The sequence below is a fragment of the Sipha flava genome, unplaced genomic scaffold (assembly GCF_003268045.1).
Source record: "Sipha flava isolate LNK unplaced genomic scaffold, YSA_version1 271_pilon_pilon, whole genome shotgun sequence".
Lineage (NCBI taxonomy): Eukaryota > Metazoa > Arthropoda > Insecta > Hemiptera > Aphididae > Sipha > Sipha flava.
In genome coordinates this window covers 411,868-438,211 of record NW_020272935.1, presented here as the reverse complement: position 1 = coordinate 438,211, position 26,344 = coordinate 411,868, and the positions used below count along the sequence as shown (strand labels likewise).

The window sequence follows — 26,344 nt, the reverse complement described above, 5'->3', positions numbered from 1 at the left end:
TAATCAACAATTTAAACAAAAAACAATTACGTGCCTTATCTTAAACATTTTTGGAGTAGGTATTCTAAACAGAAATTATTAATTAATTAAATTAAATAACCTATACGGGTATTATTACATATTATTAATATTACATTGATTGCGATCGTTCCAAGTCATGACAAGAAGTTTGTAAGATCTTACGAATTTGATTTAATTTTTATCACAGAATATTTTTTTTTTAATTCAGTTATTAAAAATACATTTTACAATTATATTAATTTTTGTATTTTAGTCACATAACAATTTTTAGGGCTAAGAGGACTAAGACCTGTACTTTATATTTCTGGGGGACTTAGTCCCCTCAAGCCCCCTCCCCCCGATTTCCGCCTATACCACAAACACAAACGCAGAATACAAAATAGTTTATTTTTTGTCGAATGCGATATGCCCGCATTAACTAGAAGTAGAACATAGTGTTTGTATTTTTAATTTTAATAGATATCACAATTTATAAGCTTCATACTCATGTAAAATAACACCCTCTTCTCCGAAAATAAATCATAGCTACACAATTGCTTGAAATTAACATAGTGATAGTTTGGTCTAAAAAACTGTTGCACAGTTGTATAAGAAATTAATATTTATTACATAGGCGGGTAACGAAAAATATAAATGTTTCATTAGTGGAGGGGGGGCTCAGCCTCCCCACCACCAGTGAAAAATAATATTTTTCCTTGACTACTTAACACCCGTATTAACCAATATTAACCCGAATAATAACGGTTATTAACACCCAAACGTTTGTTTAAATGTTGTATTGTGTTGTTTGAACACCCGAATATATTCAAAAATTATTCAGGTGCAAAGTCTTGCTTATGTGTGTTAATTAATCGACGGACACAAGTGCACCGACATGATATTGAGTGTATTTTATGGAACGTTTTTTTTCTTTATATTAAAATCATAGTATTTATATGACAATTTATACATAAATAAGTTATTCAGAAGATTATCATAAGAGATTATAAATTAACAGGTTCATCGTCGCCGAGCAGGTTTTGTGGAGCCTTGTCCGAGGCAAAAAGAAATATAGTACGGATGGATTTATAAAAAAATTATTACTTGATGAGGTTGATTAGTTGAGCCTAGATACAGATGTGACTTGAGCATTCGAAACTTTTCAAATTAATAATTCCTATTTTAAAAATATATTAAGACACGTCATTCAGACAAGTTATTCTAGTGAGCCAGAGTCTTGCAGTTTTGTATTGCGTTTTTTGGCAACTGGAGATTTCATTAGGGTATTTCTTAAAGATATCAAAACAAAAACTCAATATCAAAACTCCGAGTTTTTCCGACTCGTTCTTCTTTTTATTTTTTAAATTGTTTTTGCAAATTTTTATTTTTTTTTCTACATTAACTTTTTCAATGCCAAAAGAAACCGCCATTTTAATTAGTCTATAATACCTTTTGTTTTTATTTTTGTATTGTAGATCAATTGGATTCCACAATAAACTAAGTTCACGATACATTTCAATAAAATAAATGGTTTGTCATTTCAATTCATCATGAATTAATGGTAAACGACAATTAATAAAATGCAAAACCAAATAAATGCACCCAGCAAAACAAAACTATATACGAGTTTTTATCAGTTTTTGAAGTTGATACAATTCTGTGACAAATCAGTTGTAGCTTAAAAGTCGAGCAACATGCTTCATACGTCCATACTACTGTTGTCGATTCGATTGTCTTTGATCCGTACCAACTTGATTCGGCCCAACATGTTTCAACAAAGCCGTGTGACACACACATTTTTTCGAAATTGTCGATCAACACCATTCGACATAATGTGGACGCAGCTTTATAAATTATGGTATTGGTGCCAACTATCATATCTCTGTCATCGTCAATCGATAAACCGCATCCTGAGAAAAATAGTATATAATTTAGCTATATTTAAATATACGGGAATCAGGGATGGACTGAGGCTTAAAAGGCCCAGGTGGGTATAAGTTTTACAAACTAACAAACAAGCGACTCGTGTTACATGGGAAATTTTTAGTTGAGGCTTAAACCTAATATTTTTGGAGAATCTGGGTGGGTATGGTCTATGGTGACCACCTACCCACCCTGCCGGACTGCCCACGACGGGAACCGACATTTCATTTACTATTATCAAGGAGTACAAATAAAAACAAATTTAAAATCTAAAGGTTCGTTCTTAATTTTAAAAACTCTAATTTTGTATTTTTTTTATTTTATGGATTAATTAAATTAAATAAATATTTAAATTATTTAAAATTAACGATTTAATTCATATGAATAAAATGTTTGTATAAATGATGTCAGTATTGTAGTAATACAGAAAAGGATAAAATATTGGATGAACTTTAATAGTCCTAAAAGTAATTCTTACCTTTATTTCACTTCTCGTATAATATACAGATCTTGAATTGAAAAATATTTTATAATAATTGAACACACTTATGAATATTTAAAACTCAGATATGATTGACAAGTCTCGTCAATACTCCGCAGGCGTACAATAAAAAACGTGTTAATCTTCTTTGTATGGTGACCAGTAACCGATCGACGCTCTTGCTGGCAAGACAGGCCTATTTATGCCCTTTGGAGTATTAACAAGATTGCCCTTCATACCGTCATTTATTGATAATTATTATAATTGTTTTTACAATTTTAGAAAATGTCTTAATATTAATAGTGTAATATTTATGTTGTTATCTTTTGACATTTATTTGATTATATTGTGTGATGCTAGCCGACATCAATTGGGAATATGGAGGTGATTTTGATATAAATGAAATGTGTTCATTAAATAATTATAATGTAACTATCCGATGGTTTATTGTTGCCGCTTTAGACAATTATTTATTTTTGATAGATTTGTTATTATATTAAATGTCAAAAGATATTATTATATAGTTAAAATTAATTTAATTTACTAATTATTAATACTATTATACATATGAGTAATATCACTAATGTTATGTTTTACAATATTATAACAGTATAAACTCATATTATATTCTTACATAATTTTGACGATTAGGAAGTCATCGTCTCCATTAAAATAAATTAATTTGAGGGTCGTGGATTAAAAAAGGTTACGCACCACTGTTCTACATTAAAGGAAGCCGAACCGACTTGTTTAGTGAAGACACGTTTCGGCTCAATTACAGTCGGCATTTGGTGTATTCAAAACTTTTATTATAGTCCACTTATTTCGTTTTGTTTTTATTAAATTCATATTTAAAATATTTTTTGAAAAAAATGGAAAGGAGTGATGATAAAACTAAATTTAATAAAAATGTACCGCAAGCGTCTTTCAGTTTGGAATAGTCGTCTGACGGATTACAATTATAAAAATAAATGTCATCATGCTTTGATTGAAATAAGAATTTCTTTTGAAATTGATAAATATGAAATTAAAAAAAAGATTATAATGTATTGTTAAATAGGTATCTTCAATTTACTCAAAATTAATTTCAATCAGGCTTGGCAAAATACCCAAATTTGCTACTTGGTATATAGCAGGGGCGGCCAAACGGTTGATCGCGGATGATTTCAGAGTCGATCATGTGTGAATTTATTTTTAGGCCACGTACACGAAAATTAATCGTGGTGGTTATAAACAAATTGTCGATACATTTTATCTGTATAGTTTTTATCTTTTATTTTGTTTTATAAAAAAATTTTCCAAGAAAGTCGATCTTCAAAGGTTAAGTGTATTTTTAGTAGATCGTGGCCGAAAAAAGTTTGGCTAGCCCTGGTATATAGGGCTATAATAATGTTTCTATCACACCTATGGTTTCATAAACAGCATTTAACTAGGTCTTGCATCATTCGGGTTTCTAGGCTTAGATTAGGATACTATTTATTTTCTACTTATGTCTTAATTCTTTCTTTAATTGATTCTCCTCTTTGTATACGCCATACCGAGAAAGTTAACAGTGAATTTAGATTTCTTTCACATTTTCTTCAATTGTCTATACTTACTAATTCACGTATAAAACTATTTAAATTTTTACATAATTACAATATGATATAGTTATGGAGTTATAGTACAGGAATTTTTTTTTTGTATTTTATTTACTAAATTTTTCATAATTTGTTCTTGGTTTATTATTTAATTAATTTTTTTTCTTTCTTTTGGCTCTTTTTTTTTATTTATATAGTTTATATAGTTGTAATTTTTGAGCTGTAATAATTGTAAAATTGAAAACGTATAAAAATAAAAAAAATGTATTGTTGTACTACGCGTATTGTAAGCATATGATAATAGTACGGGCGCCCGGAACATCTAATTGCTAACACCATAAACACCTAGGTCTTAAATATATGGAGGACTAGCTGGGTGTATGGTAGTATAATAGCATGAACAGCAGCGGTCGAGATCGCCGGGCAAAAACTGTCGAGCTATGTGGGACGTGTTGTGGAATATATGTATTAGGGTCTAAATGTATACGTGTGTGGGTGTGTTTACAAATAACTAATAATAAAAAATGGTAACACGTTGGTAAACTAACGTTTCAGATAAAAATGAGTGCTGTATTATATACATATTAAATAATATTTACGGATACAAAGAATATATAAAAATCACAGTAATGTCAAGGTATAAAAAATATAGTAATAATAAATCATCCTCTTATGGCTGAACAGGATAAATATCTGATTATAAATGTACAGTCCTTGTGACCGACAAAATAACAGTATAATACATTATGGCCTTTCTGGCCTTACAGAGGAAAGGTATAAATGTATAATAATAATATAATAGCTATTAGAGCTGTAGCCGTATAGCTTTATTATTAATATAAAAAGCAGCCGGGCGAGTCCGTTTTCGACCAAATATAAAATAATAATGTACAATGTTTGATTATGATGGAAACTACTATAATATATTTATGACCATGAGATTTTAGGTTCACTTACTAAATAATTGTAAACAAAAAATATAATAATAACTCACAGTTTGTGGAACGCAGACTGGCCAGCTAGTCCTCCTGTAGCTATACAATAAATTATACTAAAAAAAAAATATATATATAACTAAATAAATAATTGTGTGATTATCACAATGACGGTCTGCATATACGAATCGCGAATATAATGGTTATAATATAGTAATTAAATGGCTCTTGTGGTTCTTACAGAGAATTATAAATTAACAACACTAACGTTTTATACAAGTATAGAAAAAACGAATATGATAAAATTATAATAATTTGCACACGCACGTCGGTCTTTACACAATGACGTATGGTAAAAGACAAAAAGTCACAGCGGCCGTGTTAAATAATATTCATGTAGCCGGCGTAGTGGCATACGATAATAAGCCTTGATTATCTATAAAATGTTATATAATTCACACGGGACACAATTAAAATCATACAAAAATAAAACAATATAATAACAACAAGTGATTGTGTGAATGTGACCAGCTAATCTCCATGCCCAATATTAAATAAACTTTATTATTATGTTGCGGCGGCAACACGTATATGATATCACAGATTTGTATAATTAGATACCCAACTCGGCTGACTCCTATATACAACAACAATATTAAATTATGATGCTCGACGCCATTTGCAACTTTGGCAAAGTTTACAAATTCTTATAATTTTTTAATCGTTTTGATATCATGCATCGTGATACAAATATTTCATAATATAGGTACTCAAAATATAATTATTTTTTCATAAACTTAATTTTATTACAAGTATACTTATACAGTTATACATTATTATCCCTTGATTGAATTTCGAATTTCGAAGGGATAAATTCTTTTCGACCTACTGCCTTTATCCATAACTCATTTATAACTGTATCTATAAATGGAAATCTATTAAAAATACAAATTAAATAAGCAAATACCTATAATATCTAATAATAATAAATTAATTTTATAGTAGGTACATAATGTTAATAAATAATATATTGATCCTTAGTTTAAGAAAATTTAAAAAATGTTAATTATAATGGTTTAATATAATACTTTCGAGAAAAAGTGTATTTTTCTAACTTCATTTGTTGAATGTCTATTCGTGCACAAATGTACACTACATGAGGTCTCCACCTTAAATTATTAATTATACAAAATATACAATAATCGCCGAAAAAGGGTTAGTAGCCAGTAAGTTGGGCAATAATTGTATTGTTATTCATTGTTATCATATTATTATTTGTAAACATTGCCAAAGTTGTAAATGGTTACCAGCGTCATTGCTAAGAAGTCGGGTATCTAGTCATTATTCATATCTGTGTATAATATACATAAGATAAGATAATATTTATTGGCTAAAAAGATAGATATAAGAATAATTAATTACATTACATACCGTTTGGCCCAATGCATCACTAAGGTAGTACCGTAGTACGTATTGGTGATACTGGAGTTTCTAGATAATACATAATACATTTAATTAGGAGAAGGTTTACCAGTTTATATGTTTGGTATTTAATAATTAAGCTAGAATATATTCTAAACATATTCAAAATATTAAAATATGCGTATTTTTAAAAATAAGCAATTATTAAAATATTTAATATAAAATAATTTAATAATAATTATATTTTAATTAATCTATCTTATTTTAATTTTAAGCATTTTGCTTTTTTTTCGATTGGGAGGTCAACTTCAAGCAGCCCTCACACTTTTTTGTCCTATCGACTTCAAGCTTTCACCAATATTTTGGATCTATTTTAGAACTATTTGGAGCTAGGTTTTCAAAACTTGGAACTTCACCATTTTCCTGGAAAAAAAGAATTCAGTTGGTGGAGAACAACTTCACGCATCCCCCTCTCTTAAAGTTTGAAGTCGATAAGATAAAGTGGGGCTCCATATTTTTTATGATAAATTTCATGAATAAATATTAAGAAGATATAGTGGAATATGAATTAATGAATTTACATATATGTACTTGAGTGCTTTTTCGTAAATCCATATATTGTTACATAACCAGATTTATAGTATCCATTGAATTTAAAAGGTTTTGATTGTTTTAATGAAACATTTTATCAAAAGGGACATCGTTTTCATTATTAATCTCACATGAAATGATGTGATCTTATGCAGTGGCGCCGAACACGTACTCTAGGTATTTCAATTGAACTGCCTAGAAAATTGGAATGTTAAAAAAAAAAAAAAAATAATTATTACAAATTTTAAATTAATTTTTTTATATGTTAGGTACAGTGATGGGACTTATCTAGATAAATTTTTTGTTATCTTTTATCTTATCTAGATAAATAATGCTAAGTTATCTTATTACTTATCTAAGATAAAATTTTTACTTATCTAGATAATTGTCTGTATTCTTGCCAAGATTAGAGTTATTTTTATTCTTGTATGAAGACGAATCCAACAAATCAGAGATCATTAAAATCGGTCGAGCCGTTCTTGAGTTATAAATTCTGTAAATAACCTGACTTTATTTTATACATATAGATTTTGTATTCATAATCATAATTCGTGTATTATTAATAAGTAATAATTATTTCTTGGTACCTATGTCATTTTGTTTGTATTTTCATGTCGGGAAAATATTTTTGGTATTTTTAAACTTAATTTCTTATTTTTCCATGGAAGTTCCAAATATAGTATGTATTTGATTTTAGTATATATACGTAACTCATACGCTGAATAGTCATTACTTCACTCTTGGAACTCGTTAAGTCATAACTACTTATAAAATAATGAAAATCATCAAATTAATGTTATATGGAAAACAATATTGTTAACTTAAAATATTTTTTTATGTATTCTGTATTCATCATGATACGTACAGAGTAATTTTCATTTTTTTTTTTTTTTTTGTGTAACATTTTAGTGATTAACTGTCATTAAATATTATACATTATTTATAAATACTGCTTAATGGTACACTACATTACTACAATAAACATTAAACACCTAGGTACCTATTGATAATAATGTTTGTAATTAGGGACGTATTTAAGGGGTAGGCCCATGGGGCCCATGCCCCCCATTCACCGTATTTTATACTTTATTTATTATTGTAGGCCCTCTTATTTTTCAAGCACGGGCACACGGTGAAATACTGGAATATCAATATATCATGATCAGCGGCAGACTGGCTCACCGGGATAACGGGAAAGTTCCCGGTGGGCCGGTAGTCGTATTATAACACTGGGCCGATGTACTTGGATTAAAAATTATTTTATAAAAATAATGTATTTAAGTATATTGTATGTATAATAATATAATTGTATGATTGTGATAAAAACCCAGTGTAAACGTGATGTAAACAATTCTAGGAGCATTTAATCTATGAATAAAGGAGACTTTTATGGACAATTATTATTGTTGAATGGTGAGCCGGTCATATGGTGATTTCCTGGGCCGAAATTTTTAGCCAATTCGCTGCTGATCATGATAATATGATACCATCGAATACACCCTGAAATATTATTCAACTTTAAGAAGTAGTTGATGCATATGTTAATAGACACCCCAGACGTCTTCTGTTAATGTAATTACAAAAATTATATTTAAAACTATGTTTTATTATAAATTTGTGTAATAAAATGTTATGTTTCTATCAAACACATGTATTTTAATTATTTGGTTATGAATAACGACAGTTTTTTGAGATGGAAAAGGTATAACTATGTGTACTTTGAACTTTTTGTTTGTGCCCCCCTCTACTATAAGACATTTTTAAATACGCCCCTGATTATAATTGAGTCTTCATAGATATTATTAGAATTTGAAATATTTTTAAAAAATGTTATTTTTTGAATATATCTTTTTGTTTATCTAGATAAAAATGAAATTATCTTTTATCTTTAACTAGATAATTTTAATTTTTTTTATCTATTATCTTTATCTAGATGAATTTGGACATATTATCTTTCATTTTTATCCTTGAACAATTTTGAATATCCAATCCTAGAACAAATCCTAAAATGTAAAACGTCATTGCGTCTAATTGAAAACTTATTGTCAGATAGAAAATTTAAAGTCCATCTAAACGGGAAAGAAAGCAAGTACAAGTTCCTTCAAAATGGTCTACACCAAATGAGCTCAGTACTCTCCCCTATTTTGTTTAACATATACAGTATACACATTGGACTTCATAAAAATCTCTTCACGTAAATTTATGTACGTGGATGACGTGTGGTTTGCAGCTAAAGCAAAATCAATCGAAGAAATGACTGATATATTAAACGAAGATCTAGCAAGAGCCCAAAAAAATATTTCAAATCTTGGTTTCTCACTCTTAACCCCAAACATAATGACAGCCATAGTTTTCCACCTGAACAACAGAGAAGCTAGTAGAAAACTTAATTTTACAGTTTAGGGCACTAAAATAATGAGTGTAGATGCCCCAAAATATCTAGGGATCAAATTGGATGAATTGAAAACCAGAAATAATATCATAAGTAAACTAGTGGGAACAAGTTGGGGTTGTCGAGCAAATGTCTTCCGCATATCGGCCTTAGCCTTGGTATACAGCGTTGTGGAGTGTTGTGCCCCAGTCTAGGAGAGAAGCGCGCATACAAAAAAGGTCGACACTCAGCTGAATAACATTATGCGAATTATTACAGGATGCGTCCGAACTATCAACCTACAATAGCTCCCAGTCATCTTGAATATAGTCCCACCGGTGGCTTGAAGGCATCTTGCAACCGTTAAACTGTTAGAGAAAATCAATAGATCTGTAAGTCTCCTAGTATACAACGACATAAATAACGCACCCTCAAAAAGATTAAGATCGAGGCATCCGATCTGGTCGATAAAACATAACACTGACAGAATAGAGGACATGTGGAAACGCTGCTGGGAAGATGGTAATGTAAAAAACAGATCTGATAAGTGATCCCACTAAAAGAGTCCCAGGTTTTGAATATTCAAGAGCCACGAGGACCAATTTAAACAGAATATGAACTGAGCAGGGCAAGCCTACCTATTACACAAATAGTAAATATAGATTTCGCCTCATTGCGACTGCAGGCAGATAAAATCCATTAGACACATCGTGAAGGAATGCCCTCAAACTAGATACAAGGATGGAATTGAAAGACTTCACAAATTTGATGACGAAGCAATGAATTTGCTATCAAACACTTTCGTTCGCTTTTAGATAAATTACGTATTATAATTGTTGTTATTGTTAAACTATAAGTTTATATACGTATATTTTAAATTGTTTCTATGCCATTATCTATATTTAAGTTCTTATAAAATCTTTATATTTTGTTATATTAATGTTTAATAAGGTTTGTTTTTCATCAATATACAAACGCCATATGCATTAAAAAAAAATGATGATTAGCTATATAAATGCACATCGAATTCAGTTGACACTGCTCTAGTGTATGAAAATAAATACGTTCATATAAACTTTTGTACACATCGTATACGTCGTATAATATTGCTATTTGTTATTGTATGTAGATATTCATTCATATTAAAGTCTTTTTATGTCTGCTAACATTAAAGTATAAGCTTAATGTACATATATATATATATTCTAGCTGATCCGACAAACGTTGTTTTGTTATATAAATTATTTCTAGAGAATATTTTGTTAGAAAAAAATAACTAATTTAATATAAGTGTGTAAGGATGTGGTATATAAGTGGAAGAAATATGGAGTGCTGTGAACGGTGACGAAGTATAAAAAGGAAAAAACATCAAACATTTTTTTTTTTTTAATAATTTATTAAAATTAATCCTTTAAAATTATATAAATCGCTAATTATGATAATATTAGTAAAAAATAATATAAATCCCTTAATGCAACAGAGTGTACAATATTTTTTGCTATCCCATTTTTCGCCAACACAAACAAACTGGATGGTTCAAGAGCACGCCACGTATAATTGACCTTGTGAAACACATGATATGCTCAAATCCAAGCCACAAACAGACATCGTTTGGCCTTAAGACTTATTGATAGTCATTGCAAATACCAATCTAAATGGAAATTGAAGGAGTTTAAATTGTATAGGCACATTTGTGGGTATAATAGGAATTCGCGGTAATAATATATTTTCACCTCGGAATTTGCCATTTAAAATGATGGCTTCAATAACATTTTTCATTAATTTTTTAATAACTAATCGCGTGCTATTGCACAACCGTGGTGGGTTCAAATTACGAAGCAAAATAATCGGAGATCCATCCTTCAGTTGTAAATTATGCGGTGGCATGCCTGGTAAATCCAATGTGTTTAAAAACTCTGATAATTTACAGCTTCAGTAGGATCGCAAACTGTATCAATAGATTTGTATGACACCAAGTTGCCTGGTAAAAAATGTTGTATCTTGAAATTTAACAATTGTTTTAAGAATCTTCCACACGCAGCTTTTTTTGATTGAATCGCAAGTATCGTAATCGTTCGCTCTCTATCTTTACTTACATGTTGACCATATATTGTTGACAAAGCTCACGACATCGTAGAATAACGTTCTTATCACATCTAATCATCAACCGGTATGCATAATAATCCTTCGAACTACCATTCTGGTTTGTTTTGGCACCTGTTGCGGGATCTTATTGTTTAATATTTATGCAATACCCGTCATTTAATACCAAAAATAAAATTAATAGTTTTTTAATAGTTTCATTTAATAATTCATTTTCAATTGCGCAGTCAAAAATTATTAAATTAAACTATGATTTATTAAACAATAGCAGTTTTCCAAAAAAAAAAAATTTCATAGAAATCTTCCTGGCAAATAACCTGGCAATTATGAACAATTGAAAAAAATTTGAGCCAAATCGGCTCAGCCGTTCTCAATTGATGAAATGTTAGACATTTTTGGCTCCATTTTTATATACGAGGTGTGTTCAATAAATACCCAGACTAAAATTATTGCAGAAAAATATTTAATGATATCGATAATGTTGTTACACCAAAATAAACTAGAGATAATGACCATTATTTCAGTATATAATAATAATCATTATCTCAAATCAGTTATCGACAATGAGCGTTTAAAGTTGGTCGTTTTGTATAAAATCGCGATTTCACGATGGATAATATTTCGAAGCAATACGTGTGTATTAAATTGTGTTTCAAAATTGGGAAAAATGCGACGGAAACTTTTGAAATGATAAAATTGGATTTTGGAGATGTTGCACTAAGCTGTTGTGTTACTTTTGACTGGTTCAAACGAAGGTCGTATATCCATTGAAGATGACCATCGTCCTGGGCGTCCATTAACATCAAAAACAATTGATACCATTACTTTAGTTCGAGACAAAATTAGATACGACCAAAGATTAACTGTCAGAGAATTAGCCAATGAAGTTGGCATATCAATTGGTACTTGTTATTCGATTTTATCAGATGTATTGGGTATGAAAAGAGTGTCCGCAAAATTAGTGTCAAAATTGTTAACCGAGGAGCAAATGGAACATCGCGTTGAAGTGTGCTTGGATCTAAAAAATCGGGTTTCTAATGGCCAAGTTTTATAAAATCAATAATTACGGGCGATGAAACATGGGTATATGGATATGATCCCGAAACCAAATTCCAATCATTGCAATGGAAGACTGCAAATTCGCCTTGTCCAAAAAAATTTCGTCAGGTCCGGTCAAACATCAAAGCAACGCTCAGGTTTTTTTTTTGAGTTTTATGGTTTAGTCCATTATGAGTTTGTACATACAGGTTAGACAATAAATCAAGTGTTCTATAAACAAGTTGTCGCTGATATCAGCTCTTACACTATAAAGCATAAGGGTGCCTTAACAGCTGTATAAAAAGAAAAAGGAGGAAACTATTATGCTGTGTAAATAAAAACAAATAATTTTTGAATAAATAATGAATATAATGTTATAGGGCTTGAACCAACAAATATAATAAAAATACGATATTATATGTGGCCCACGTGGCACACAATATTAATGATAATTAATGCCCTATAGCGGCTACAATACAAATGATTTAAATAAATAATAAAAATAATATAACAATGTGGCCCACACAGCGCATACGAAATAATAAATGTTTCATAATAATTTGCCTACGACGGCTAGTACAAAAATAATAATAATATAAATAATATGCCTACGTCGGCCAATGCAAAATAATACAATAATGTGGTAGATGCCTATGTCGACCAATGCAATAAAAAATAACAATATAATGTGGTAGATGCCTATGTCGGCTAATGCAAAATATAATATAAATAATGTGCCTACGACGGCTGAGGCCCGTCGGCCTTTAACACAATGAAACAAATATGGTCGACCAATACTCACATGTGATGACTGTAATTGGTGGCGGATTTTATCCCGACGTGACCGCACCAGAACTATGACTACAATTGCCTTAGACGGCACACCGCAGTGTTTAAAATTATACAAAATAAAAATGTCACAGTCTGGTACGTGCGACCACCGAATCACAATCACCAACGACGACAGCAACAAACGTAAAAATGAAACAAAACGTGAATTTAACGGAAACAAAAAATGAATGAATTTTGGTGTGCACACTACGAAGACACGGAAAAGACGAGACAGATGGGGCCGACGACATTTCCCACGAAAGCTAAGGCCGCCGGACACCACAATGAAGATAAAATGCCCCAGTGCCACCACACAAAATAGAAAAACACTCGAAATTAATGAACTTTGTGGCACTGAGAGCATGATTTGAAACTTTTACAAAACATAACCGACAATTTTTGAAAACGTGGAATAACAATCATTAACGTGCAACGATAACAGCGCGATAACGTATCCGGCCGGTCGCACACGGAGGCTTATCACCGCCGCCGACGAGGGCTGCGAATACGCAACGCACCGCTACGCATCGCACGAAAATGATGACATGAACAAATTTTACAACAAATATACAGCGCGAACACAAGTACTAGAAAGATTAAGAAAGAAAGTACGCCGTAAAAGGCCAGAAGCGTGAAAATCAAAGTCGTGGTTTTTGCACCATGATGCAAAAATGATGCATCGGCGCATTCTGCACTTTCCGTACGTGAATTTTTGACATCTAAAAATATTCCAATGGTACCTCACCCACCATATTCACCTGACTTAGCTCCCTGTGATTTTTTTTTTTGTTTCCGAGACTAAAAAGCACCCTCAAAGGCCACAGATTTGAAGACGTTAACGAAACTATCCATAACGTGACACAAGAGCTAAAGGCTATAACTATAGAAGAAATTCAAAGGTGTTTCAAAAAGTGGCTGGGACCGTTGGGAGTACTGTATTGAAGCTAAAGGACACTATTTTGAAGGTGATCCATTTAAATAATTTGTAAGTTTGAAATATAATTTTTAATAATTTTAGTCTGGGTATTTATTGAAAAAACCTCGTATATCCATTAGCGAGCTTAAATCTAAATTTATAAAACTGTTATGGTAACTCGATTTGAAATCATTAGACCGTAATATAAATATACCATATTATGTACCATAGAACGATAAACAAAGATTTACATTTATAAAGCATATATTTATTTTCGTTATAAATGTTAATGGCTTATTTTGTGTAATAAGAAAAATTATTTATTCAAAAATAATGTACAAGTTATACATTATTACCGTACTCTGACAATTATTTTAACTTAATCTTAAATTATTTGAGATAATAATGGTATTGGTTGCAGTCAAAAAAAAAAAAAAAAACTGTACCAAAATGTTTTCATAAAAATTACTTATCTATTATTATACTGTACAAATTGATTCCCGGTTAATAAATAGTCAATAAGTATTACACAAATTAGTTTCGACCGACAATTTTTGCTTAGAATTATTGACCAACATTAGTAATTTCCTTCCTATTTTATAATTTTTTTTTTTAAATTCTCGCCATAGCTGGCAAGTTATTTATAAATATTTGAAAGTCTATTTTTAGAATTCACAAGTACAAACTTTGACCGTCAATACAATAAAACAAAATTTTTGGGCTTAAATCGCGTTGTTCATAGGATAATTTTAAGTTGTCCTAAAATTTTGAAATCCGTATCAATCAAAAGTTAATGATTAGCAAGTATTTAAAAATCCCTTTTTTAGCCGTTATAAGGAAAATAACTTCTGCATTTTTAATATTTGGTAAAATTGAAAAATACAGAATTACTAAATTCATCAAAATAAATATAATGTGGCACAAAAATTTAAATTATATTGTTCATGTTTTCAGTATTTAGTCTTTTCCAGTATGCTTAGAAAAGTAAACATAAATTTTTACGTTTATTTCCATATAAAATATATGATCCGTAAAACTCTTTATATACATTTTCTATCTGAAAATGTACTTAAAAAGAAGATGTAAAAGGAATGTATGTAAGACTAATAGAGTCCTAATCAATGGTCACAATATGAAACAATATGTTTATCTAATTTGTAAATAACGTTCATTATATCTTTATATTTATAATATGAAAAGTAATTATTTAAAAAAGTATTAAATAGATACTTTATGGGATTTAAAACCATACATTTACAACAATAACATTAAATGAAGACTACGGTTTAGGGTTAGGTAAATAAATTGAGTATTAATTTTTTGTCATTATTGCTTTAAGATAACAAAATCTAGTAAGATAAGTGGAAGTTCATTTTTTGTCATTTTTGCTTTTGGACTGTATAATGATAATGGGTGTTTTGAATTTTAATGAGATTATAACTCATTTATTTAATAAAACAATTTTAAGCAAAGCTTCAGTATAAAAATAACCATTTATACATTTTACTATTTTTACTCTAATAGTCTGTAGATTTTTTTTTTTAATTAACCTGTTTAAAATGTTCTTGTTTGATGAAGGAGAAATTTTTTTTTAACCAAATATTAAAAATAGGTTTTATATCTGTATTCAAAATTTAATTTTGATTGAATGGATCAAATCTTTTTAATAAAAATTTAAAGTTTAAAATGTATGTAAAAATAGTTGATTCCGTAATAATTGTATACATATTTAATTAATGTTTATAAAAAGTATATTGTCTTAAAATGTTTGCATTTTTTAAATTTAAAATTTAGATTCAATAAATTCAAGTAAAAGAAAATTGTTCAAGAAAAAAACACAATCAATGCCAATTGAAGCAATCGCATTAGTAAAATCACCCGATGTCCGGGTCTCTATTCAATTTGTCAAATATAGTGATGTTGATGATGACGATGAAGATGATAATGATGATGATGATAACGATGATTATATTGACAATGATGACGATAATTTTAAAATTAAAATAATAGATTTTTCTTATTTTGTTAATAAATTTAATAGTTATTTCTGTATGACTTTTTATGTGTCTGATGGACAAAAATAAAAATAATATTAATTTTAGGAATACATTTTTTTGTTTTATGATTTAATGCCTACTTTTAAATCTCATTGCATTACTTTGCGACCTCTATATTTTTATACAGCGCGAAATTCAATTAGTGTGTGTGTGTGTGTGTGTGTGTGTGTGTGTGTGTGTGTGACCCACTTACAATTGCTTGTTCAAAAACACTTACCATCCATCCGAGAAGCCGTGAATTGCATTGTAAACATTATAAAAAAAAGAAAAAAAACATAACTGAAACAGGATTATTTTGCGAACACCAGAAGTAACATCAATAGTAATAGACTTAATACCGTGAACATCAACAATTCGCTGACAATCTCAAAGATATGACTGAAACCAAGACAACAATAGCTTACCAAACCCAGAATTAGCAAAACCTCAATAAGTAATGTATGATCAAAGAGATCAAACGATTTGGAAAAATCTATATATATATAACATCTACCTGGGAACGTTTATTAAATGCATCAAATACATAATTAAAAAAAGCAATGTTAGCCTACAAGAGTTAGTTTACCGGCCAGGATGAAAACCGTGATGCTCATCGATTAGAATTGAATTGACTGTAGGTTTAATTGATTTCAAGACTAATGAATCAAATAATTTAGCTATATGATTTAATAAGGAAATTGGACGATAGTTGGCTACATTAGATTTATCCCTCATTATATAAATAGGTTTAACAGTATTAAGTTTTAAAATAACAGGATAGACACCTTCACGTAAGGATTTACGAAATAAACGTGACAATGGGTAGGAAAATACTGGTTGCAGCATATACAAAAATTCACCAGAAAGTCCATCAAGACCAAATTACTTGTCACCTTTCAATTTAGATAAACCAGATTCAATATAAGATATATCAAAACAGCAATTACCAGATAAATTATAGAATAAATGTAGTATAGGTGAATTATTATTAATACTGGGTTCAGTGTAAACAGAACTAAACTGCTTAGCGAATAAATCTGAAACTTTTTTATCATTAGAACTACTCGTAATTGTACCATTAAAATAAACTGCTTTTGGTAAATTGTTGCATGATTTATTTTTCTTTATACGTTTTCAAATATCTTTAGAGTTAGCACAAAGTTGAGATTCAGTAAGTTCTATAAAGTTTTTATGGGGATATAAACTTGAATTATCACAGTATCTATTGGTTTGGTATCTAACTTGACTAGAATTATTCTATCGCTATATTGCACATAGCCTTTTACCTTGTGTCCCATATTTTTTTGAAGAACTATTCTTACTCCTTTTGTACCCAACCTTCCATCTTCTGTTCCCGAATAAATCATTCTATATTCTCCTGACCAAAAATCACCCGATTTAAGCCATCTTATTTCCGAGACGCCCAGAATATCTATTTTCTTCATTTCAACTTTTAGATTCTCTAATTTCTCTGTCTGCAGAAGTGTTCTGACATTCCATGTACCAACTCTCTTGATATCATGACCTTTTATCTTCATTCTTAAAGAATTAACTTCTTGAGTAGTCCCCACCCGGAGATCCGATTGGGGGACTATTTTACCTCCGGAATTTTTTACTGTCGAAGCATTCATACTTTTAAATTGCTGATACTCAGGATATCTATTAAGATCTTTAATGCGATAGTTTCCTCTTGCTTTTCGCATTCTATGCCGTTGACTAGAAAATTGACTCGTTCGTCCGCCTTTAAGAGCAATTTCTTACCCTAAGGACAAGAGAGTACCCTTCCATTTACTAGCGTAAAGATTTGCTCCTTATACCGGGAGTAGTCCGGTTTAATCCCACTGGAATCTCCTGCCTGAGGATTTCCGCCAGTGGAGCTCGGGGCCCCGGGTGTGCTAAGTCCGTAGTATATGTCATATACTTCCCCTGGGGGAATTATTTAGATATATTGAATTATTATATATGTCACAGTAAAAGCCCACTTGGTAAACCTAGGTTTTAATTTTTGTACTCAGTAAATGCTAAAATTCTTAATTTTATTCAAGCTTTTACTAAACACGTAGTGTACATCTTAGGATGTTCAAATTGACTTAGTAAAAGCTGATAAATACATGACATATGGTATTTAAGTGATAAGCTGTGTAAAAATTATTATTATATATTATTAAAACAAAATACTGACAGTTATTTAAATTCTTTATACGAAAAAACAAAATTATTATTTATTTGTACATAAAAATTAGTAAAATTAGTAGGTAATTAGAAATATTTATTTAAATTTTTATTATTTATTTGCACTTGTTATATTATTATAGCACTTGCTATTATATAATACATTTGACTGGTGGCATTTGCATTTTTTAGTTGCATAGCTATTCTGGCAATCACACCTCAAAAATCCTTGCCAGCTTGATAGTGAAATTTGAACAACAGCTTGGCGTATGATTGTTATTGTATTTGGAACACCCCATATTCATTGCCGTATTTCCGAGTAAACACTATAAGCTAGTGCATAGGGCGGCAATTTCTTAAGGGTGATAAATAATTTTTAAATTTTTTTTTTTGGGGGGGGGGGGGTTTAATTGGGTCTTTAAGACCATCCCGTCTCACAAACAAGCTTCCATCCTTCTCTATCCAATGCTAGATTTCTCCAATCGGAAACACCTCCTTACTGTTCAACATCCTTTTTTATAATATCTTCCCATCGCATTCTTGGTCTTCCCAGAGGCCTTTTACCTACAGGATTTTATTCAATCACTGCATGTCATAGTGGATTTTGGCTCCTTCTAGCAAGGCCAGCCCACCGCAGTCTTCTGTTTCTGGTAACTTCCAATATGTCCGAACTACCATATAATGTTCCCAGCTTTATGTTCTTTCTTCGTCTCCACTCCACAGTTTTTTCGTCTTTAACAGGACCATATATTTTCCGCTATAGACCATGAATCTATGTTCGTCCATTTTTCTAAGTGGCCATGTTTCCGAACCATATAATACAACCGGTCATATTAACGATGTATATATTTGTTTCTTCATTTAACACGATATTGCTCGTGAATTTAATACCTTAGTCAGTCCATAGTAACATTTATTCCCAGCTTGAATTCTTGCAGCTACCTCGTTTGCTATATTTTTTTTTTCAATCAAAATAGAACCTAGGTATTTGAACTGTTCTACCCTTTTAAATGCACAGTGATCTATTTTTATGGAATAGCAAATAGGTAGTCCCCGTCTATTCATAAGCATATACTCTGTTTTTCCTTCGTTTACACAAAGTCCTACTTTTGATGCTGCTTTATTCAACCTATTAAATAAAGTCTTCAACCTATCCTGAGACTCTTCCATCAATATTATATCGTTATAAGTATTATCAGCATAAGCAAGTATGCCTATCGATGTTTCTTTGACACGGCCTCAGATCGTCGATAGATTTTTCCCTCGATGAGGTGGCCGGTCACTGTTGAGTGAAGTGGATCGTGTGTAAAAAAGAAAAAGAAAAAAAAGAAAAACCACGAAACCAAACAGAATATGTTTATCACAAGTCTTACTGCCAAAGTGGATAAAAAAACAAGTATGAAGTGTGGTCCTCTGGTGACGGTGGTGGAGAGACGAAAAGAAAGACGTACGAGGACAATGTACTTCGACGACGGTCATAAGCAAAAAGTTGGTCACTTGAGGCGAACGGTCGGTACGTTGCCACCGGTTCCGATAACTTTTCCCACCTCTGCCCGGTTTTTCGAGGTAGGTGGGTAATATTGGAAACGGTGTTGTCGTTGCCTTGGTTGAGGCTGGGTAGAGAGCGGGCGCGGCTCCGCGATAGTGGTGTACTTATTGTACCTGCACCACAGTGGGACCGCGTCATCTTGTAGCCTAATACCCCATTAGGCCCAATTTATTTATTTTTATTATTTTTATTATTTTTATTATATTCATTATCCTAACCTAACCAGAACTAAAATAAACGCAACTAGTTATAAAATGTTTTATTTTATTAAAGCTGATGGGTATTAAGCACTAAGTATTTCATTTTGAATATAATTTAAAAATAAACTGCATTTTTTACTCCATGTTTTTCTATCATTATATTTGATGTCATATTTTTATAATTAAGTTTTTCATATGAATGCATGAATGCATTTTTATAACAGCTGTATATTTTTATTTTACATTTTTAAATTTTTAAGTAATAAAGGAAACAACTATAATTGTATGCTTTAAAAACATTTAGTAGACTAGAAAAATATTTATATTAAAAGGCGGCGATTTGTTTAGTGCTTAAAGCGGCACAATGGTTAAATGCCCGGTGCCAGTGTAGCGTGCGATCTACCAGTTCGTTTCTAGTGTAGCGTGCAATGTACCAGCCTGTTTTTGGTGAACGCGATTTGTGAGCCGCTTAGGATTACCCTTACTAAATACACCACGAGGAGGTGGGCTCACACGTATTTTAAAAATCACAACTTCAAAATCACATCCACATAATATAAGTTTCGTTGAATAAATATTTCAAATAAAAGTTTCGTTTCAAAAATCACAATTTCAAAATCACATCCACATAATATAAGTTTCTTAAAATAAAAGGGACTACGTCGTCTTATGCGTTTTAACTACGTCTTATGTGTCTACGAAATCGGAAAGCACACTAAATTGTTATCAGCTATCGGAGACGAAATATATTGTTTACGTCTTTAACGATAAATTACCGATAAAAAACTGGATAGTAATGGGTAGATCATAGGTAGAGCACATGTAAGCAGTAGATTGCACGCTGCATTGGCACCAAATGCCAATATTGGAATACATTTTTGTTTGCAAAAATTAAATTGATTAATTAATCAATGTCCCAGACTTAGATCCTTATTGATAAAATTCTTCGTCAATAATTTCAACAACTACAGCTAATTATATGCTAGAATCAGTTTTACATTAAAATTAAATTAAATCGTCAACGGAACGTGAGACTCGCTTCAACTAGCTTTGGATAAGTATAAAGAGAGCCAGAGATTCGTCTGTAGAGCGTGAGGTTCACCTCGGCTAGAATAGGGATAAACATAGAATACAGAGGGCCAGAGAATCGTCCGCACAGACACATAGTAACACCGAACAAAATGGATAACCGAACAGCCTTTTAGCTTGCTACCACATCGATCCGTTGATCACAAATTTCTACAAATTTATTTTATTGCAGATCCAAATAATACCCGTGCAGATCCAGGGTGTGTAATTAGTACTAAAATATAGCATAATATTTAATATAATGTTTATTAAAATAACCTTGTATAATACAGGGTTATTCAAAATGATTCATCCGATTTCAAATAGCTATAAAATGATTAAAATAAATTGTATCTTATCAAAGTATATACCAATTAATAGAGGGTATACTCAAGTTTTAGAATGTCATTAATTGTGTGCTTTACAATTATTGCTTTTAAGCAATAAGTTATTTTGTACAAATATGTCGACCGAACATCAGATAGCGTTTTGTGTGTTGTGATTTTCTAAATGTGAATAGGTAATAATCGCAAAACACGATTTTCGCCGTCGTTACGGGATCGATGCATCGACTTCTCAAAGCATACGTCGATGGTATAAGCAGTTTAATAAACAAGGTGTTTGGGCAAAAGAAAAAGTACAGGCTGACTTCATGTATCCGTATATCTCTTGGAATCAATTACAAAAGATATGCTATAAGAAGTATGGAATGAGATTGACTATCGGCTAGATGGTGTTCGTAATACCAAAGGAACTCATATATAACATAAAAGGTAAAATAGGGTAAAATATACATAGGTTAAATTAATTAAACTTTACATATTTCTTTTATTTAATGTATAAAATATTGTTCTAAGACTAAAAAATAAAATTATCTAATCATTTGAAATCAGATGAATTATTTTGAATAACCATGTATAACAACAAAATATCAACAAAATAAATTAGTTACCCTAATATAACTGTTTAGATTTTGACTAATAGTATTTAAATAAATAACGTTAAAGTGACTGCAAGTTTTTTCATTGGTAATAGTCCTATAATAATAGAAAACTTCATACTAGTTGTTGGAGCTTTAAAAATATGTTGTGCGATGGCAGATAAAAAAAACAAAATAAACATTTTGTCAATCTAAAATATTTTTGAAATTTGCATTCATCATCGATGAGGTGTTTCGTAATAACTTTTCCATACGTCCCTTCATTACGCCTAGCGGTAAACTATTTGTGAACTTTTTTCCTTTTATTTTTCTTTGTGAACAACAGATTTATGATTGTTTTATCTTGTTCTTCGTCCTCGAGAATATGTACGAGAAAAATCCTAATAATAAAGTCATCCATGGTTGAAAGTTAGTAATAAACTAAATGTTTATTTGATTTCATGCAGTCAACTACATTCACAAAATCAAATAATTTTGTACGGACTTAGTAGCAACTGCATGCCGTCACTTTTGCAGTCGGCTGCAGGAACGAAACCATATCTCAATACAACGTGAAAAAACAATTAAATTATTTAATAGCAGTATTGTGCAATTGTTTAGTTAGTAGGGGAACCATGACAAAAAATGATTTTTTTGTTTTAAACGAATATTTTTGATCCTGCATTTGTATAGTTTGTTACTCTTCTTGATATAATAAATCGTTAAATAATTTTAATATAACGACTATGAAAATATCTTGGTAATATGTAAATAATTTTTAAATATTTAAACAAGTATAAAAATTACAGACACATAAGTCAACGGATAGGAAGTTGTATATAAATATGGCTATAATATTTTTCGATGTTCATCAAAACATATTATGTGATTATATTTTCTCAATGTAAATTTTTTCGTAAATATTATTTATTTTCCAATTTTTTTAGTTTAGTATGATCTTAAATTAGAGATTATATAAAAAACCTAATTTCAAATTCGTATTTTCAACTCTCAATTCTAAAAAAAACTTAAGATTTTTTATTTCTATTACATCCTATAATAGTCATAATATGATATAAGTTGTTATGGAAAATTCAGAACATATATTAACTACTTTTATGAAATAATTTATTGTATTTTCAAATGCGATATTTTATAAAATGTTTGAAAAAACATGATTCATAAAACGAAAAGTTGTATAATAATATAAAATTCAAAATTTATTTTTCTTAACTATCTAAATGATAAAAAAATTAATTTGATTAATTTACAAATCAAATTTAATTACAAATGGTCCCTACAATGAAATCTTATTGAGAAAAAAAATTCGAAGGAAAATAACATGCCCGCTATAATATAATTGTGGACAGTGTTGTACATAGATAACCAAAATAGTATCTAGATAAAATAACGGATAATACATTAAAATTTCATCTAGATAAGATAAAAGATAACTATTTAAAAATTTATCTGGATAATAGATAAAAGATAACTACATTTATCAAGATAAAAAACAGATAAAACTAGATAAAAACATAATTTTAAACAGTTTCATCATTCAAAACTTACATTTGTAAAATGGTAATTATCTATGAATAAAAAAATAAATTATTAACTATGATTTAATTGGTTTGAAATTATCTTAATTAATTTTGCTAATTTAGACAGAAAAGAGTACATAAACTTATTATTATTTTTCAGTACCCAATTTTTTTAAACAAATATTTTAAGATATTATAAATAAACTATTTTTATTTCTTTTTATTTTATGTTATTAATCAATTTATAGATCAAATTAATTTATTATTCACGGTACGACCGTTGATAATGAAACATCGTGTCTCGCTGTTTATCCTTCTTTTCGTAATAACTTACAAAGTTATAGTCCGTTTTTTAAAAAAAAACATTCTACAAGTTCAATAAAGTGTCATTCTTCTGACTTGCCAAACCAAACTTCAAGCCATTGAAAAGGAGCGCCTCCGGTCCATATTAGGTAACAAACTTAATTATTACAACCTAATTATTATCGTCACGGTTATATTAAAATAGCACGGCCGGCCGTCGTTGGGCGGCCGCAGTCCCGCACGATCAGCCTTATCAGGCTTCTCCGCTAACTACCGGCAAAACGTACCGTCGTCATACACCATGCCAGATAATCAACAATCTAAATCCGTCCCCCCATTAATAATACAGAAATCTCGTCTACAAAGTGTGTCAAATAATAATGTCATTTCTCAACAAATTTCCGACCAAACCGACGGGTTCACTGTGAAAATTAATAAAAATAGTAGAAATAGTAAACATTCGCTACCCCACTCACCTAACTCTCCTTCACAACAAAGTAAAACATTTGTTTCATCAAATCGATTCTCACTGTTTTCAAACTACACCGAGCCCTCGGAAAAACAAAGCGACAACCAATCAACCGAGATGGATTTAGAATCTAAAACAAGCACACCTGTTATCAAGCCACCTCCACCAATATTCATTCGCGTAGTTAATGACTTCAATGCTTCCTGTAACTCCATCAAAAAGTTAATTAAAGGTGAACATTTTTCATGCAAAAGCTCAACTAATGGCGTAGAACTTTCCACTACTTCAGCAGATTCGTACCGCTCGGTCATCAAATTTCTGCAAGATTCCAAAGTAGATTTCCATACATAACAACTGAAACAAGATAGAGCGTATCGTGTAATACTGAGAAATCTCCACCACACTACACCAATAGAAGAAATTAAAAATGAATTACTTGCTCACGGTCATACAACCAGAAATATCAACAATGTTCTCCAACGTAACACAAAACTTCCTCTCCCGATCTTTTTTATTGACTTGGAGCCATTCATCAACAATAAAGACATATTTTCGATCAGTTTTTTGTACTACACAAAAATAAAAATCGAAGAACCTCGTGTTAACAAATTAACAATACAATGTCTCCGCTGTCAAGAGTTTGGACACACCAAATCTTATTGTAACCACCCCCCAAGATGTGTTCGTTGTGGTGATAACCACCTGTCCACTTCATGCAATAAATCCCAGAGTCTTCCAGCAAAATGTGCCCTTTGCTGTGGCGATCATCTTGGAAATTACCGAGGTTGCCCAACTCATAAGGAATTCCAATCTTCTCTACAATAAAAAAAAAACACTTTCTCTTAATCAACTTATGTAAAACCAAATGTTGTAAACGATACTTCAAACTCATCTACAGGTCCCTCTAAATCATATGCCCAAGCTACCACTGAAAATTAAAACAACCACTCAAAATTCACCTCATACACAGATCCAGACATATCTCTAAAATTGTCATAATTTTTCGAAGAATTAAAAAACCTGATTTGTTCTCTAATCTCTTTACTAACTACAGTTATCAATAAAATTATTATATCCAATGATGGTAAATAATCACCATGTTATCCTTCATCAAATATCCATCCTTCTTTGGAATACAAATGGTTTATTGCAACAAATAAATGAACTAAAAGCCTTTATCATATCTATCCCAATTACTAGCAGTAAAATGTCGTGCTAGAAATCGTTGGCAACGTACTCATCTCCCCAGCGATAAAAGATACTACAACAACATTACCTATTCTTTAAAAAATCTCCTTCGCAAACATAACAGTGAGAATTATCAACACTATATTAACTCATTAACAAAAAACGAACTCGCTTTGGAGAGCTACAAAAAAAAATTCTAAACCAAAAAAATACAATTCCTTCCATCAAATACAACGATAGAACTTTTGCTATTACAAACCTGGAAAAAGCAAATTTATTTGCCTCTCACCTAGAAAATAACTTTTCGCCTCATCCTGATATAAATGACATTAATCACACATCCTTCATAGAAAAATCGTTAACCAATGCTCTTCCGATGTCTCTACCTACAAAACATACCTCCCCCTCAGAAATTCAATTCATTATTAAACACTTACCAAATAAAAATTCACCTGGTCACGATCTTATCGCTAATAGTATTATTAAACATCTTCCCAAGAAAGCCCTCTTACTCCTAACTTACATTTTTAATTCAATTCTTCGTCTTTCCCAAACGTGGAAACACTCAATAATAATCCTAATTCATAAGCCTGGTAAGCCACCTGACTCACCTTCCTCTATCGTCCCATCAGTCTATTACCCTCCCTCTCAAAAATTCTCGAAAAAATTATACTAAAAAAAATTCTTCCAATCATCGCAGAAAATAAA

The 26,344-nt window shown here is 30.6% G+C and overlaps 1 protein-coding gene across 2 annotated transcripts in view; it reads left to right on the top strand.

Annotated features, from left to right (window-relative positions):
• The window catches only part of LOC112685276 (protein unc-93 homolog A), a 90,496-nt gene that overhangs the window by 3,182 nt on the left and 60,970 nt on the right, over positions 1-26,344 (top strand). The window lies entirely within an intron of this gene.